The following is a 6,922-nucleotide window of genomic DNA, read 5'->3' on the forward strand; positions in this document are numbered from 1 at the left end:
ACATGAAAAAGGTCCTGACTTTTCTAAATGTTTCTTGTTTTCCTACCTTGTAAGGACTTTCTGGTGGCTTGTCAGGACATTGTGGTCCTGATAATGTAGGAAAACATTTACACACAAACACAAACACAGAAACACACACATAAACACACACGCACACACTCCCCCATACATCATCTCTTCCCTGAGTCTGTCTGTGTCTGTGGGACTAGGACAGCAGGACTATCTTCAATAACATCTCCCCTTATCACCAGGGACTGGATCCGGGACGGGAGACCAGGCCAGCAGCAACAACTAGGCTGCATCCCAAATTGCACCTTATTCTCTATTTAGTGCACTACTTTTGACCAGGACTCATAGAGCTCTAGTCAAAAGCAGTGCATTATTTAAGAAATAGGGTGCCATGTGGGACCCAGGCCCAGTCATGGTGTGGTGTATCAAGCTACTGACAACATGCAAAGGCCTCCGATATATTTGGACATGCTATGTCAACCCTGACAGTTTGTTTCTTAGGATTCCCATTAGCTGTTGCTCATGCAGCAGCTACTCTTCCTGGGGTCCATACAAAACATAAAACATAACTTAATACAAAACATTAATAGACAAGAACAGTTCAAGGACAGAGCTACATACATTTTAAATAAGAATAATAGAAGATAGAAATAGTCCTGTACTGACAAAACACTAAGGCCTGTCTACAGTATTCACTGTTAATTATATAATGTACACACCTATATACAGTTGAAGTCGGAAGTTTACATACACCTTTCATACCAAAGTACGTTAATCTCTAGGAGACAGAACGCGTCTCCGTCCTGAGCGGTATTACGGCTGCGTGGTCCCATGGTGTTTATACTTGCGTACTATTGTTTGTACAGATGAACGTGGTATCTTCAGGCATTTGGAAATTGCTCCCAAGGATGAACCAGACTTGTGGAGGTCTACAATTTGTTTTCTGAGGTCTTGGCTGATTTCTTTTGATCTTCCCATGATGTCAAGCAAAGAGGCACTGAGTTTGAAGGTAGGCCTTGAAATACATCCACAGGTACACCTCCAATTGACTCAAATGATGCCAATTAGCATATCAGAAGCTTCTAAAGCCATTACATTATTTTCTGGAATTTTCCAAGCTGTTTAAAGGCACAGTCAACTTAGTGTATGTAAACTTCTGACCCACTGGAATTGTGATACAATGAATTATAAGTGAAATAATCTGTCTGTAAACAATTGTTGGAAAAAGTACTGGTGTCATGCACAAAGTAGATGTCCTAACCGACTTGCCAAAACTATAGTTTGTTAACAAGACATTTGTGGAGTGGTTGAAAAACGAGTTTTAATGACTCCAACCTAAGTATATGTACACTTCCGACTTCAACTGTACATATCAGCATACTTATCCATACATACACTCTTTGAAGAAAAGGTGCTATCTTGAACCTAAAAGGATTCTTCGGCTGTCCCCATAGGAGAGCAATTTAAAGAACCCTTTTTGGTTCCAGGTAAAACCCTTTTGAGTTCCATGTAGAACCCTTTCCACAGAGGGGTTCCACATGGAACCAAAAAGAGCTCTACCTGGAAACATTAAGGATTCTACCTGGAACCAAAAAGGGTTCTCCTATGGGGACAGCCGAAGAAGCCTTTTGGAACCCTTTTTTCTAAGAGTGTATCATACATATCAGCTTACAAATCAGCTTATACTGTACATATCAACATCATCATCAACGTCCTCTCACTTTGAAAACCAATGGCACATGCTGTATTTCTGGAGACACTTCTCTTGTGTGGGTGAATCAGCATCACTCTAATAATACACCATGTAAATATAAAACAATTCCATAGCAAGTTTCTTAGCAAGTTTTCATGCACATATGTCTTGAGTCTATCATTGATCATGTCATAGGAAGGTGGGTGTTTAGGGGTGTTGGTTGGCAAGTACAGAGAACTGTAGTAGGAAAATAGTTAACAGATGTACACTCTTAAAAAAAAAAAGGGGGGTTCCAAAGGAGGCTGGTGGGAGGAGCTATAGGAGGACAGGCTCATTGTAATGGCTGGAATGGAATTAATGGAACGTGTCAAAGTCATCAAACATATGGAAACCACGTTTGAATCCATTCCATTCCAGCTATTACAATGAGCTCGTCTTCCTATAGCTCCTCCCACCAGCCTCCACTGTTATAGATAGCACCTTTTTTTCCAAGAGGGTAGAGTACTTAAGCTATCATACACAAAAGCAATGTCATATAAGACTTTATGATAAATTCACCATACACACGTTGATAACCAAGGCTCTGAGGAGGAAAATGAACATTTGAAACAGCTGTTGCTTAAAATATGTGAGCTGACTTAAATCTCACACAGGAATGTGTCACAGACATGAGAAGTGTTAATATATCACCCTGTAAGACCTGTCATGTAAATTATGTGAGGAAAGAAATCATCTCAGTGGTGGTGATAGCTGAAATGACTGTATTTACAAAATATTTGGGATTAATTCACTAATTCACCAACACCCTCAATGGCATTAGACAACATTTTGAAAAGGAGCTGAGACCCAATGGTACTATTATTCTCTACACAGCAGAGGAGACAAGAGACTCGTATATCCACCTGACATTCAAATCAAACTGATGAGACAACAAAAAGACAGGAGCCAAGGAAAGGTAGTCGCAAATGAACTGTAAAAGGGACCCTGCATGGGTCAATGATAGAGATAAAACAGTGAGCTAAACCTGGATCCTGTGACAATGGGTCTTTTGGCCTGAACAGGAGGTTGCTCCCCTATCTGATCCCCTCGTTGGTACCTGAAGCTCTAGGCTGCGTCCCGCATGGAACCCTATCCTCTATGTATTGCATTACCCTTCACCAGAGCCTTCATCAAAAGTAGTGCACTACATAGGGAATAGGGTGACATTTGGGACACAACCCTAGTCTTGGCAGGGCGGTTCACCAACAGACAGCACTGCTGGCAGCTTGGCCTTTGTCTGAGCTGGGTGTGAAACGATGTCAGTTCCCTGGATGAGATCCACCTCCAACACCATGTTCTTATCACGGATATATGACCTCATGATGTGTCCAACCATAGAAATAGAATTACTATTATTTCAATGTGTCCAAATGTCTTCCTCTGCTAGAAATGTTGTGTGATTTGACTAGGTTATCGGAGATCAAACGAGGTGGTTCTTGGCAGTAGCAGAAATGGTTTCTTCCAAGGTAGTACTTGTTTGATTTGCTCCATGTGTGCAGGCTTGAGTGTGGATGTGTGTGTCTACAGTGCTATACACCACTATGAGTGGTACCTTCAAGATGGCGTTCTACCTCAAGTCCCACCATAACTGTGTAATGCATCACTGTCCCTCAACCTGTAATTATGGTGATATTACTATGTAATTACAGAAACTGCTCCTCTCCTCCATCATTCCTGGCTTATTACCTGGCAGTCATTGAAAAATGCACACACAAACACGTCAACATTGTGAATGTATTCATCCTATAGTTCAACCCACATTATCAGGATGATTGACTACAGCACCACATTTGAAATGGCATAGGTGTCCCAATGACTGACCATGTGGAAATACTATGAAGAACCCTCACAAGAGCCTTAACATCCCATTATCAGTGTGCTAATGTGTGTCCCAAATGGCACCCTATTCCCTATATAACTAGTCCACTATATTTGACCAGGGACCATAGGTCTCTGGTCAAAAGTAGTGGATTACATAGTGAATATGGTGCCATTTGGGACACACACATTGTGTAATTACCGTTTAAATATGACGTTGGGGACGGAGTCGAGCTGTCTTGTTTGCGTGTGTGTGTATATGTTTGTGTGTGTGTGTGTGTGTTTTGTAAATCAGTGGGGCCTAAAACATAAATGGTGCCATTTATATTGAGGATGTTCTGCCACCATTGAGGCCCTCGTGGCTTTGATCTACTCTCCCCAGAGAAAGAAACCCTCTCTCCCTCTTTCTGTCTTTCTCTCGCTCTCTCTCGCTCTCTCTCTCAGTGCTCTGCTGTTGGCTGGGTTGGGGTTGGCTATTTTAGAGCTATGCTTGCTAGCTACAATAGTGAACTTCTTCTCACACATATACATCCCTTGGTGTCAGGATAACAACCTCTCCCTCAACGTGATCAAGACAAAGGAGATGATTGTGGACTACAAGAAAAGGAGGACCGAGCACACCCCCATTCTCATCGACAGGGCTGTAGTGGAGCAGGTTGAGAGATTCAAGTTCCTTGGTGTCCACATCACCAACAAACTATCATGGTCTAAACACACCAAGACTGTCGCACCCTGATCTGTTTCACCTGTCTTTGTGATTGTCTCCACCCCCCTCCAGGTGTCGCCCACCTTCCCCATTATCCCCAGTGTATTTATATCTGTGTTCTCTGTTTGTCTGTTGCCAGTTCATTTTGTTTCGTTAAGCCTACCAGCGATTTTCCCCATGCTCCTGTCTTTCACAAGTTCCTGTTTTCTAGTTTTCCCGGTTTTGACCATTCTGCCTGCCCTGACCCTGAGTCTGCCTGCCGTTCTGTACCTTGTCACACTACCCTGGATTACTGACCTCTGCCTGCCCTTGACCTGTCATTTGCCTGCCCCCTGTTTTTGTAATAAACTTTTGTTACTTCAACACTGTCTGCATCTGGGTCTTCTCCTAAAACGTGATAAAGACAGTCGTGAAGAGGGCACGACAAAGCCTATTCCCCCTCAGGAGACTGAAAATATTTGGCATGGGTCCTCAGATCCTCAAAAAGTTATACAGTTGCACCATCGAGAGCATCCTGACTGGTTGCATCACCGCCTGGTACCCAAGGCACTACAGAGGGTAGTGCTTACAGCCCAGTACATCACTGGGGTCAAGCTTCCTGCCATCCAGGACCTCTATACCAGGCGGTGTCAGAGGAAGGCCAAAGACTCCAGCCACCCTAGTCATAGACTGTTCTCTCTGCTACCGCACGGCAAGCGGTACCGGAGCGCCAAGTCTAGGTCCAAAAGGCTTCTTAACAGCTTCTACCCCCAAGCCAAAAGACTCCTGAACAGCTAATCAAATGGCTACCCAGACTATTTGCATTGTCCCTCCACCCCTTCTTTTTACACTGCTGCTACTCGCTGTTTATTATCTATGCATAGTCACTTTACCTCTACCCACATGTACATATTACCTCAATTACCTCGACTAACCTGTGCCCCCACACATTGGCTCTGTATCGGTACCCCCGTAGATAGCCTCGCTACTGTTATTTTACTGATGCTCTTTAATGATTTGTTATTTTTCTATTTTTCTTCTTTTTTTATTTTTACTTATCAATTTTTTACTTAACACTTATTTTTCTTAAAACTGCATTGTTGGTTAAGGGCTTGTAATTAAGCATTTCACCTGTTGTATTCGGCGCATGTGACAAATACAATTTGATTTCATTTGTTATCTCTCTCTATGTAAATCTCTCTCTCCCTCTGTAAATCTCTCTCTCTCTCTCTCTCTGTAAATCTCTCTCTCTCTCTCTAAATCTTTCTCTCTGTAAATCTCTGTCTCTCTCTCGCTCTGTAAATCTCTCTCTCTCGCTCTGTAAATCTCTCTCTCTCTCTATCTGTAAATCTCTCTATCTCTCTCTTTCTTTCTCTCTGCGTTACTACTCTCAGTCACACACACACAAACACACACACACACACATGAAGTCGGCATACCCAGTCAGGGCCGTGCACAGACCTTTAGGGGGGCAGATGCTCAATTTTTTTTTTAAAGGGCACCCCTACAAAGAAAAATCGGAAACTGCGGTCACAGACTCGTTGAGCAATTATGACTTTGATTATTTAATTACATAAAAGCAATAGATAGTCACATCTTAATGGCTAATTAAATTACACATTTAAAGCTAATTTAATGACGACTTGCAGGCAGTAGGTTCAGAACAAAAACGATAAGAAGTGTATACAAATAAATATATATACAGAATATATATTTATTTTTCTAACCCAAAACAAAAGGGCACTTTGGAGACTGGAAGGGTAAAAGGCATGTGCTCTGCACAGGTAGAGCCCTATCTGTGCATGTCTGATGGTAGTCTACAGCTACCATTCATCTTGTGTGAAACAACAGCGGGTTCAAATTACAGCATAACCATTTCATCTACTCATGACTGCTGCTACTTTGGTCGTGTTTAGGATTATTTTGTGTCTTTAAGTTGTGCATGATTCACTATAATACATAGGAATGTCATACATTTGAAATCCCAAGGTAAGATAATTTATCACCGTACACACACACACACAAATCAAATCAAATCACATTTTATTTGTCACATGCGCCGAATACAACAGGTGTAGACCTTACTGTGAAATGCTTACTTACAAGCCCTTAACCAACAATGAAGCTACAGTTCAAGAAATAGTTAAGAAAATATTTACTAAATAAACTAAAGTAAAAAATTAAACGTAACATAATAAAATAACAATAACGAGGCTATATACAGGGGGTACCGGTACCGAGTCAATGTGTGGGGGCACAGGTTAGTCGAGGTAATTTGTACATGTAGGTAGGGGTAAAGTGACTATGCATAGATTATAAAAAGCGAGTAGCTGCAGTGTGGGGGGGGGATCAATGTAAATAGTCCGGGTGGCCATTTGATTAATTGTTCAGCAGTCTTATGGCTTGGGGGTAGAAGCTGTTAAGGAGCATTTTGGAACTAGACTTGGCGCTCCGGTACCGCTTGCCATGCGGTAGCAGAGAGAACAGTTTATGACTTGGGTGACTGGAGTCTTTGACAATTTTGTGGGCCTTCCTCTGACACCCCCTAGTATATATCATGGTCCAAACACACCAAGACAGTCGGGAAGAGGGCACGACAAAGACTATTCCCCCTCAAGATTTGGCATGGGTCCTCAAATGCTGACTGGTTGCATCACTGCCTGGTATGGCAACTGCTT

The sequence above is a fragment of the Coregonus lavaretus genome, assembly GCF_964263955.1.
Source record: "Coregonus lavaretus genome assembly, chromosome: 19".
NCBI classification, from domain to species: Eukaryota; Metazoa; Chordata; class Actinopteri; order Salmoniformes; family Salmonidae; genus Coregonus; species Coregonus lavaretus.